At 40.8% G+C, this 12,695-nt stretch overlaps 1 protein-coding gene across 10 annotated transcripts in view; it reads left to right on the forward strand.

The window, feature by feature from the left end:
* tanc2b (tetratricopeptide repeat, ankyrin repeat and coiled-coil containing 2b) overlaps positions 1 to 12,695 on the forward strand; it is a 169,652-nt gene that overhangs the window by 60,941 nt on the left and 96,016 nt on the right. The gene's annotated exons all lie outside the window — the stretch shown is intronic.

Raw genomic sequence — 12,695 nt, forward strand, 5'->3', positions numbered from 1 at the left:
GCGGCCCGGTACCAAACGACTGACGGACCGGTATCGGTCCGTGGCCCAGGGGTTTGGGATTGCTGCCCTAGGGGGAAGAAAAATCACAGAATTAGGACTTTAAAAAAGATTAGAAGAATACAAACATCATTGAAATAATTGAAAAGACAATTTTTTGAGTTAGCTGATGTAGAGCAAAACATACAGTAATAACTGTAAGGTGTATATACGGGGCAAGTAGTGCAAAAGCCCAACGATGACTTACTATTAATCTTGTCTCGCCTGGTGCTGTGCTTCTGGTAACTCTGCCATATTTTCATTGCTGACCAAATAGAATTGTTAAGGTAGGGTTTCACTGTTTCTGTCCAGTTGCTAGTCTTGGGGTTGGATTGCATCAGTGATCCGCTCTGAGCCCCTTCTTGTTTGCAATGCTGATGGTCAGGCAGGAGACTCTTTGACTACGTTCACACTGCAGGCGAAAGCGCATCAAATCCGACTTTTTTGACCCTATGCGACTCATATTGGATCATGTTTTGACAGTATGAACAGCACAAATCCGATATTTTCAAATCCGACCTGGGTCGCTTTCGTATGTGGTACTGAATCCGATACATATCTGATGTTTTAGAAAGCGACTGCTGTTTGAATGGTCATGTCGCATTAAATCCGTCTTTTACGTCACTGACACAAGACAGACGCCAATTATCAGAGAAGCACCCGTGAACAGTGAAACTGTTGGGAAGACAATGTTGGAGAAACATGAACATTTTATTTGTACTGTATAATCTGCAGATTCTGACAGAAATCTGCAACTATCCTTTGAAGCACCGCTGCCCTCTAAAACAGCAATAAGGATCATTATTAGGCCATATGTAAATAACCAAATAACTTTATAACTTCAAGCTTTTTTTGATCAAAAAATCGGAATTGAGCATTAAGACCTGCAGTGTGAACGTAGAATTTGTGACTATCTTTGCAGATGATATTGTGATCTGTAGTGAGAGTAGGAAGCAGCTGGAAGAGAGCCCAGAGACGTGGAGGGATGCTCTGGAGAGAAGAGAAACGAAACTCGGTAGAAGCAAGACAGAGTGTTTGTGTGAGTGAGAGGTTGAAAGGTAGCAAGTAGCACAAGTAGTGAAGGTAGATCAGTTTAAAAACCTGGAGTCAACCATCCAAAGCAATGGAGAATGCACTAGAGAATTGAAGAAGAGTGCAGTCAGGGTGGAGCGGGTGGAGACAAGTTTCAGGAGTGATTTTTGACAGAATGATAGCAGCTAGAGTGAAAGGCAAAGTTTACAAGATGGCAGTGAGACCTGCTATAGAGGGTGCACCAACAGAAAGAGAGGAAGCCAAGCTGGAGGTGGATTTTCATTGGGAGTGAGAGACAGACAACTCCGGTTGGAGATGGAATTAGAAAGGCAAGGCTTATATTTTAGATGCAGAGGAGGGATGATGGATATATTGGAAATATGGGGAAAAGAGGCCACAGAGGAGGCTCATGCATGACATGCAAAGGGTTAGTGTAACAGAAGGGAATGCTATGGATAGCATGAGAAGAAGGCAGATTGTCTGCTGTGGTGACCTCTAAGGGGACCAGCCCGAAGAAGAAACCACTAGCTGCTACTTCAGTGATAACTTGGCAGACACTAATGCGGCTTTTGGGTAATTGCTAGCAGTTGAATTGCTTAAGACTTTTACCTCTGACCTCATGAAATTCCTCCTGAGGTTTTGTTCAGTGTCGCGGACATCAACTATTCCAGCTGATAGGAGACGAAAACTGCACTGTTGGGATAGGACTGAAGCTGAAGGCTAGTTAAAGTATTTTCTCTGTCAGTTCAGTGATTTATCTGTAAAATATTGGAAGGTATGTTGATGAAAGACAACAAATGCTTCCCCAAATCAGCCAGACCTACTGTTGTTGTTGTGTGGTTCATTTATCACCCTGTGTGTATGTTTAACTTTAAAGTTCATGTCTACCTTTTGTGTTTTCTCCCTAATGTACCTTTAAAATGGGTGACTTGTGATCAGTGCCCTCTCTTATTAAAATAATTAATTTTAATTTAATTTATTTATTTAGGACAGTGCATGTTAATGAACATGAATGTAAAAAAAATTACATGAATGTAAACATGCCAGATTATAGCCAAGGGCTAATTTCCATCTGTTGTCCATGAAACATAAAAGAATAGACATAATAATTCATAAAAAATTTATAATTCATTCATAATAAAAACTCCATCACACATTAAATATGTGTGCTTTGATGTGTGATGTAACGCCACTGCTTGTTTTCCCTGAATCCTAATGAGCAAAATGTTTCACATATATTTAACTGTTTTATTCTGGCGTCTTTATTTAAAGCCAGACTTGTTGCCTCTCTGGAAGACACTTGAGAGTGAGGTAATGAGTTGTTTTGGTTATGAAATCAGGTGTCCTTTACGCACTATTGGCATTTTATAATGGAAAAATATTTCAAAGACAGCAGGCCTGCTCTGTACTCATGTACTTCCTCTGTCGCTTTCTGTTGTCGTCCCCCTCACTCTGCCATCATCGCACTTACTGTAACTCTCTCCTCCTTTCTCACACACCCCGTTACTCTCTCTCCCACCCACTTGGATATTTCTGGAGAACAAAAGGAGAGAGAAGAGAGGGAGATAAGACAGTAGAGCAGGGAACGACTGAATGGACCAATCCTGCGTAGGCTAATGAGTCTTCACCAGTTCGTCCCTCTCTTTCTCCCATCCCCCTCTGTCTCAATTTATCCACATCATCTCATAACCAAACTTGTCCACCTCATGCCTCTCAGGTGCTCCCACCTTAAAGTAATTTCCTTCTTCATCGTTGTCTTCTCCATTCATCACTGCTACTTCTCCCTGGGCTCTTTTCATCAATCCAAATGCGCTAACATTTTTCATCACAGCTTCTTTTTACAGCCGTCCTGCTGCTCCTCCGTTCTTTTCATTCCTTCTGGAGTGGTTATTTTCTTACTCCCCCTCATCTTCCTTTTTGTCGAGTCCCACTCATTCCACCCATTCATCATCCATTTATATTCATTATTACAGGGGCTAACCGTTTGCCATCGTTCATCGTCACTTTCCATCCAGCTTTTTGCACAGATTTATTCATCTTTTTTTACTTACCACACGCTGGCACATATATAGCCATTAAATCCTTCATGAACAAATCAGACTGCTGGATTGTGTATTTGGCTGTGTGAAATGTGAAATAACATGTCTCCCCTCCCCACATTTAAAGTTCTGATGCCATACAGGACTTATCAGTTCCCCTTCTGCAATGGCATCCTGTTGTTTTTGCCAGTTGGGAAGCTGGGCTTTTATTGCGGCTCTTGATGTGGATGGGCTCATTACTGCTGTTCAACGCAGTCTGCCTTTGAATAGCAGGAAGTGCCCTTGCTAGCTGAACATACTGAGGGATATTGTGCTGCTTTGCGTCGCATGATAAAGACAGCAAAACACAACACTGGTTCACTTCACAGGAGGACCAACGCGTGGACTATCCCCACGCCAGCTGCATGTCCATATGCGTCTCCCCGACTGCGTCTGTTTGATTGCAGTTATTTTGCCATCTTTGAATTCAAACCTACAGTCTGTCTATAACTGTGTTTGTCAGTCTGACTGTCTGCTGCCCCCTCCTTCGTCTTTCTCTCCAATCTGTGCCAGCCACGAATGCCATGCTCGATAAATGTAACTCCTGCTGACACTTACTGGAAGGACAGACTTATCAGGCCTTCGGATGAACTTATCTGCTTTGACAGGTCTAATGATTGTGCAAATCGCATATAAAGACACATTATGCCTGCATCCTCACTTGTGCTCAATTAATCTATAAGTTGATTGAAATGTTTTTATTATTAATTTTAATTTATTTAACAAAAATGCCAATATTTTCCGCTTTGAGGGTCTTAAATGTCAGGATTTGCTCTTTTGCTATTGTAATTACTGTATTTTGTATTTTGATTTCAAATAAATTAACTATAAAAAGAGTTGGCTTGGTTGCAGAGGCACAGAGATCAGTTGGCAACCTCCTGGTGACCACAGGTTGCTAGGTATTCCTAATTTTGATGGCTTTGGTCTGTAGGGATGAATGTATCTCAGTAAATGGAAGGTTGGTGGTTTGATCTCTGGCTGCTCCAGTCTGGATGCCTAATACCCTTGGGCAAAATGCTAACCAAGTTGCTCTCTCACGCATCCATCAGAGTATGAATATGTGGGAATCTTAGATAGAAAGCACTTAAAGTGTAGCGGATGGGTGAATAAGGCAAGTTGTATAAAGCAATTTCAGTGCTCATGTATAGTAGAAATGCGTTCTATAAGAACCTTTTACCATTTATCATATCGGTGGTCTGTGGTTGTTTAGATGGTGTCTTGTCCCTAAACAGTTGTCAACTGGCTGCTGAGCTTTAGTGAAACTGAATATGTATGAATACTGTAAATGCATTCTTGCTTAAGCAGGTAGAAAGACTTTAGTACTTTGACTTCTCTCAACTCATCTACCATTGTTGTTTTCATGAGCTCCTTGGTCTCTAAGAAACTGTGATGACATCTTATAGACCAGAAAATACAATATGAAGCAGCTGATAATGATATTTCGCTTTTGGAAAAGCAATATAATCCAAACACATGATCAGAGCAAGCTAAAACCCTTCAACAGCAGCCTTGCACTCATAGATTAGTGCTAAACAATGAGACGCACACCCAAACAGTATTAAGTGCCCAGTTGGAAGCGATGCATAAAAAATTGATGTCAGACCAGTCTGCTGGATCTGCCAAGAGCAATATTTGTATCTCCATCACAGACACACACTGACCCATATCCTGGAGTTTGTAGCATTGTCTAACCCCACCTCCTCCCCCTCCCCAGCATTATTGTAATGACTTTGGAAAAACAACAGTTTTATTTTAAATGATCTTCTGACCCTAGGATTATTTAAATCGGTACAGTATTTGGGCTTTGCCCACATGTCTGACAGTTATGTTGTCTGAAATTTAAAACGTTACCTCTGTCACTGAACTCTGTTTACCACCATAGGTGTATCTGTTTGTAAGATAAAATAAGAAAAACAACTAATAAAAATTGTAACAATGGTAACATTACAGTAAGGCACATGTATAAATATAGGTAAATGAATTAAAGACTTCAGTGTTTAAAAAAAAAAAAAAATATAAACAAAAGTAGAACATACAAGATGACAGAAGAAATAAAATTCAACATTACTGTGACAACTATAGTTAAGCCAGTAAACAATACAATGAAAAAAAATCAGTAACATCAATAAAAATCAATAGGAAACATTAAAATATAAAACCAGAAATAAACAATTATTATTTTTATATATAGATAACAAATAATGCATTAAATGCTGTATTTGGGATAAAGAAATAGAATTAGTTGAAACAAAATAAACGATAAAATGCAAAAATATAACGTAAAAGTGAACCTAATATGAAATAAATCCATAGCATAAGGTCATAATATCCCCCCAGATTAAATGCCATGGCTTCAAATTTCTGTCAATATATCTATATATAGAAATATAAGCTGAGAGGGGGGTTCTGTTAGCATATGTGCACATTAATGTTTGAACACTAAATATAGCCCACATCAGCACACACAGGGTTTAATAGAGTCTAGCTTTCATGTTGATGATGAGACATCCAGCCACATGCTGTAGCCTACTTTCGTCCTACTACGTGTAAGCTTTGCTGTTGGCTCTTCAATGCCCCAGTCTGTTTTATATTTAATGTGTACTTCATTATTTAGGCCTTCTTGTTTGCAGTTGTAGACCTATCTCCAATGCAGCTGAGGGTATAAGCTTTGTGCGTATGTGTGTGTGGGGGGTATATGTAGTTCTTCCCTCTCCTATCATCGCAGCGACACTGAGAGCAAAGTGAATTATTGCATCGCTGTGGGCAAGCATACGATAAGAATAACGGAGCGCCGTGGAAGAGGTTGCAGTAGCAAGGACAGCCTGTGCCGTCTTTCTGTTTCACCTCTCTCCACCGTCACTGCTTCATCTGTTACTATGGCCACACAGTCAATGGCCACCTTGCTTTGTTTCTGCATCTTTTCCTCTCTTTCCATTTTCTTTCGCTAATTGTCGCCCTGCCCAACAGGTTGAAAGCTTTCTCTCCTTTTTCCAAAATGGAGAGAAACAAAATGACACTTCACTCGTCTGCCATCGTAGCTTTTCAATCCAACATCAAACAACCTCTTTAGTCCTGTTTTTGTGTTTCTGGCCATTTTAGACATGCTGTATGCTAGGCCTTTTTTTTTTGTACCTGTTATTTGTTCGGCATTTACCTGGTGTTCCACCAGAAGAAGTGCACTCTGCGGCTGAGGCCCAAATAAAAAGGTCTAAAAGCATTAAATCACTATAAATAAACAAGTAATTGCATTCTGTTATTGAGAGTAGTTCCTATCCTGCAAATGGGATTCTGCGTCTGCACTTGTTGTTCTTTTGAAAGTTTTACGTTGGTGCAGGATCCCTCAATTAGTTGAAATTCTATGAAAGCATGACTCATTTTCCGGCTATTGCTCTTCAAAATGAAAATCACCAAATGGCCACTCAACAAAATAATTATTCATAATGCATGTAGACAGCGCATGGAGAGCAAAATAACCTGTATGAGTCCACGAGAGAAGCTATTGAGGATGGCTGCGGCTCAGGAGGTAGGGAGGGTCATTTTAATTTTGGCTCATACAGTCTGCATATGGATGTGGTTTTAGAGGGGGCAAAAAAAAACCCACTATAAGTACTAGTTTCTTTACCAGAGGAGTTTAAATGGGCCACTTTATTATGTACATCTTGCTAGTACTGAATTGGACCCCCGGTTGCCTTTGGAGTTGCTGTAATTCATTGTGGCACAGATTCAACAAGGTGCTGGAAACATCCATATTGACATGACAGCATTACACAGTTTGCTACAGATTGGCTGGCTGTACTTAAAAATGCATATCTCGAGATTTGGTGACTCTGTATAACATTTGAGTACAGTGAATCCAATGTTCTGTTCAAGAAACCAGTTTGAGATGATTTGTGCTTTTTGACATGGTGGGTTATCCAGTTATCAGAAGATGGGGAAATTGTTTTCATAAAGCAGGGTGTCCAACTCCAGGCCTCAAGGGCTGGCGTCCTGCAGGTTTTAGGTATCACCCTGGGTCAACACACCTGAATCAAATGATTAGTTCATTACCAGGCCTCTGGAGGACTTCAAGGCATGTTGAGGAGGTAATTTAGCCATTTAAATCAGCTGTGTTGGAGCAAGGACACATCTAAAACCTGCAGGACACCGGTCCCTGGAGCCTGGAGTTGGGCACCCCTGTCATAAAGGGACGAACATGGTCAATAATAATATTTAGGTAGACTGTGCTATTTAAATAATGCTCAGTTGTTACTAAAGCGACCTAAGCATGCCAAGACAATGTCCCCAACACCATTATACCACCAGCAGCCTGAACCTTTGCTGCAAGCCAGAATGGATTGACCCTTTCATGTTATAACCTGAATGATGCAGCAGAAACACAATAATAAGATCTGGCAGTGTTTGTCCAATCTTCTGTTTTTAATTGTAGCCTCAGTTTTCAAGCCTAAGCTGACAGGAGTGACATCCATGTGGTCTGCTGCTGTAGCCCATCTGTTTAGATGATTAATGGGCTCTTCTGCATACCTTGGTTGTAATGAGTGGTTGTTTGGGTTATTGTTCCCTTCCTATCAGCAAGAAGCAGTCTGGCCATTCTCCTCTGACCTACGGCACCAACGAGGCATTTTCTCCCATTGAACTGCTGCTCACTGGATATTTCCTTTTTTCAGACCACCTTCTGTAAACCTTAGACATGGCTCTGTGGGAAAATCAGTAAATCACCAGTTTCTGAAATACTCAGAACATCCTGAACCATGTTCGAAGTGACCTAAATCACCTTTCATCTCCATTCTCATGCTCGGTTTGAATTTCAGCAGGTTGTCTTTCCCATGTCAGAATGCCTAAATGAAGTGAGTTGCTGTCATGTGATTGGCTGATGGAATATTCATGTTAACGAGGAGTTGAACAGATGTACGTAATAAAGCGTGTATTTAAACCACAGCCTTGAGCTGTGTTATTAACACTGAATATTGCGCTGATCATCTGAATTGTATTAAATTTATATTTTATCCCTCTGCATTTTAAAATGGCGTATAATTTCAGGTCATTGCATTTTCATTTGAGAAATCAAATTTTATATCTCTGAAAAGGCAGAGGTAGACAGGAAAAATAATTGGTGCTTCAGGCAAACTAATGCGTACCTTTTCCAATAAGTGATGTCTGACAGTTGCTTACAAAACAAAATGGGCAGTTTGTCCTCGTCTGGTGTTGTGTTTCAGCGTTTTCTGTGGCAGAATTGTTGATTTTGAACTTTTAGGAATCCATTATGTCTTAATTCTGTGGAGCTGGCGAAATGCAAGATGTGTTACAAACTTCTCTGCACATTCCTGGTTTTGCTGTGAAGCTTACAAATCCCCACACTGCAGACAGGGCCCCTAAGCAATGTGAAAAAGGTTCAAATTTAGCAGTGTTCCTCTTTAAGCTGCTGTATGGTAATGACTGTCAGTCAACACGAGAGTAATTTCGAAAGGCTGTAAATATCTCCCATCATAATGAAGAAGCACTAACTGCAGCGGGAGCTTTTCTCTCTAACCTCTCTGCGTGAATTCATCACGATCCATAGCGTTTCTCATTAAACACTCTTCATCAGTGCAGAGAGTGGCATCTGCAACCCTAGCAGGAGTCGCAGACACCCCTCCTCTCGCTGTGGACAGCCTGAGGTCAAAGGAAACTAGAGGTGATGCTGCTCTTAGTGCTGCACTGGAACAACAAACAACCACAAATCAGGTTTCCTCAGCAGCCGCTTCAGTATGTTCTCTCAACAAACCTAAAATAATTCATCACCAAATTGACTGATCTGCAGTTTCCTGTTTTCTGAGCCATGTCACTGTAAGTTATTGCACAGCTTGTGTACAGTTTAAAACAATAACAGAGGCAGGTTTGTTATAGAAATGTGGGTTATTATTTCAAAAGCAGGCCTCCCATTTCTTACTGCATTTTATTAGTGGCTAGCAAACTACTGTAATTAATCTTAAGACTTATGTGTCCTTGCTTCCATACTTAAAGCCCCATCTAGATATAAAGCAATTTGCTCATCGCTCATTGTTCTGATGTTATTTTTTGATTGCTAGCGGAGCTTTGTAGTGGCTGCTTATCTAACCCAACGGATTTTTCTCTGTTTTTTTTTTTGCTAGTGTCCTTGACACTGCTGGTACCAGTAACCCACTAGTGGTCAGCAGAGATGGGCAATCCGATTACTTTTTTCAAGTAACGAGTAAAGTAAGGGATTACTATTGCAAAAACGGTAATTAGATTACCATTACTTTCCCGTAGGGACGCTGTGTTACTGCGTTACTAAAACCGTGATTTTTTTTTTTTTTTTTTGTGAGAATGTCTCATGACAGTGACGTAAGCGAGTGCGACGTTCGTGACAACAGCTGTGTGCAAATCAACAATGGATAATATATCGAGTGCGGGAGAGAGTGTGAGTGTGTAGCGTTTAAAGCGTGGAAGTACTGACCTTACTTTGAGTTTGATTCCGTAAAAAGCGACAAAAACATTAGTGTCCGTTGTTCACTGCGTGGGAAGAAAACTTCTTTTTACCCCCCTAAACCTCCAAGCAAGCACCGAGTGCGCTACCACGTAATGGGAAATTCACAGAGAAACTTGTGGTTTCTTCCACTGACCGCTGCAGCACACCTGCACCAGGGTAAACCTCCGCCTACCCCACTCCTGCTTTACAGGTGAAAATAGAGCAACAGGACCGCTAGTCTTTGATTTTATTTATTTTCTGCTGTGTTTTACTTGCATCTATTTGAAAGAGTGAGTGTAAACACAAAAAAAATATTTTATTTTATGTGCTGGAATGTGCAGAAAATAGGTTTAAACGTTAAACAAATTTCTTCCAGTCAGAGAATGTTGCATATAATTAAATTTTTGCTTGATGCATAAAGTTAAAAGATTAAACAAGTTTTAAAAAGAGACTTTTCCATTTGATTACATTTTGTATGATGGATTATGCAGAAAAAGTAGAATTGGCTGAAAGATCTATCGCTTTATTACCTATTCAGGTTGTAAATCGTGTTTTTAAAAAGTAACTAAGTAATTAATTACTTTTGAAAATGAGTAATCAGTAAAGTAACGGGATTAATTTTTGGGGGAAGTAATCAGTAATTAGTTACTGATTACTTTTTTCAAGTAACTTGACCAACACTGGTGGTCAGTCTCCTTCTGGGTGGCAACAAGGTTTGTCATTAAATGCTCCTTTTTGTGAGGAGGCGCAGTTTGCTTTGCTTATTTTGGACTTTCATCCATTCACACGCAGCTGCAAAAAGCAACACAGCTGTGATACCAAGTTACTTCCTGGACATCGGAAACTGCTTTAGTTTGTCCGCACCTGAGGATGCGTTGTTCTGCAGAAAGGAGGAACTGGGAATCAAACTGCAAACCTCACACTGAATCTTTTAAACTACAGAATAAAATAGGATTTGAAGTAATATTTTTAAGTTTTCAATTGTAGGTCAGACAAAACAAAAATCTAAAGACATCGCCTTTGGCTCAGTCTTAGAAAATATAATGTGGGTTTCATTTTTTTGTCATTTTCTGATCGACTGGGGGGGGGGAATGACTGACCGCTTGGCTCAATCTGCTAATACTCAAGGTTAAAATAAAATTGACTGGAATAGTGGAAAGAACACAAAACAGTGGGAAATTAAACTGAGGTAGGTGGTACAGGTGGGATGCCTGCTCTTCATTTTTCGTGGTCCATTCCCTCGTCGAGGATAAGAAATGAAAAGAAACAAAAGCATCACTCTTCAGTGAAACACCTCAAGGCAGACTAGAAGCCATCAACTGTTTTTCATTTCACTGCTCATCCTTTTTTGCTCTCGCCGAGTCTCAAAGCAGCCAAAGCAAAACCTTTATAGCACTTCCATTTCCGTTTGGTTTATTTTTGCTGCATGCTTTTCACTTCTCTGCTCTGTGATGTAACCCCAGTGGTGTGTCAGACTAAAGGTAGGAGATGCTTCATGTGGTCTCTCTCGCTCTCTTTTTTCCAGACTTGTATTCATTTTCTTTTATTTATTTATTTATTTATTTATTTAAAACGAAGACCTCCCACTCAGTGCTGCGACACAGCTTTTCTCGGCATCGGATGGCAGTGTGGGAGTCGGGGCATATCACTCTCTTTCTTTCTCGCTCTCTCTCCTTTTTTTTCCCACTCGCTGTCTCTTGGTTACACGCATACACACTCTCCCTGCTTCCTCCATCATAACACCTCCATCCATCCAGGACACTGCTGAGTCGTGGTGCTGTCAGCCAGAGCCTGACGCACTCAGCCACTCAAATATGCGTCACCCCTCTGGCCTGGCGCCACGACCGTGCTGTTCGCTGTCCTCCAGATACACCTCGGTGGCCAGGGTCACAGGCTTTGGGCTTTTCTGGAAGGTGGGAGGAGGCATGTGTTATTTTAAGCCAAAAAACTTTTTTTTTTGGTTTTTGTGTCTGTCTTTTTGTTAGAGAGGATTACAGGTCATGCTCGAGGTAACCACACACATTACCATACTGATGTATTTTGGTTGGAGCCTCATCAGTGCTTGATTTTTACGTTTGATAGCAAAGTAACCTTCCTCTTTTTTACTAAAACGGATGCCTAACCCTGACTGAGCCTTACAAAAGTAAGCATTTATTTTTGAGATCTGCCTAAATACAAATGGAAACTTATAAAATGTCTTACATCAGCTTTATACTCATTACTCATTTCCTATTTAAAGCATCTGTGATCAAAAGCAGAACCAGATACACTGGTCGACATGTGTTCCTACTCATCTATGGCCACGAGCTGTGAGTGCTGATTGCGGATACAGATGGCAGAAATCAGAATCCTCCCTTGTAGTCAGGGTGAAGAGCTCGGTCATCCAGGATCGGCTCAGAATAAAGTCACTACTACAACATAATAAAAGAAGCCAGTAAAGAGGATGTGGCTATCTTCACTAGGACGCCTCCTGTGTGAGGTGAGGTGTTTTGGGCATATCCAACTGAGAGTAGGCCCCAGGGCAGACCCAGGATGCTGGAGAGATTATATCGCTTGGCTGGCTTGGGAACTCCTTGGTGTTCCGCCTTGCTGGAGAAGGCGGATGGGGAGAGTGAGGCTTGAGTGTGTCTGCATAGACCTGGACATGGATAAGTGGCAGGAAATGGATGGTTGGATGGTGTTTATAAGCAATAATGGGAAAGTATGTTGTTGGTGTTGAACCTATGGAGAACTATCACCTGCAAATTGGCTCCCCCCCAGCTCCCTCAAACTTACTAGTAAGTTTCAGATTATTGTTCAGCTTGCTGCAATTTCTCGGCATGGGTTTAATCCCATCTATCACTATGTTGGGCTTCCTACATCTTTTTTCAGTGAAAGTAAAATAAAATCTACTCTACAGCACCTGCTCATCACAAAATGGCAAACACACAGATAACAGAAGAGCCTGATATTTCCCTCAGCAGTTGTTAGAGACCAAAAACCGAACTGAAATGGAATATTGGACTTAATTTACCATGTGGCCAAAAATATCACTCCAATTGAGCGTTAATGTTCCACATTACAGCAATTGGCCACAGTATTTA

The sequence above is a fragment of the Neolamprologus multifasciatus genome, chromosome 8, assembly GCF_963576455.1.
Source record: "Neolamprologus multifasciatus chromosome 8, fNeoMul1.2, whole genome shotgun sequence".
Lineage (NCBI taxonomy): Eukaryota > Metazoa > Chordata > Actinopteri > Cichliformes > Cichlidae > Neolamprologus > Neolamprologus multifasciatus.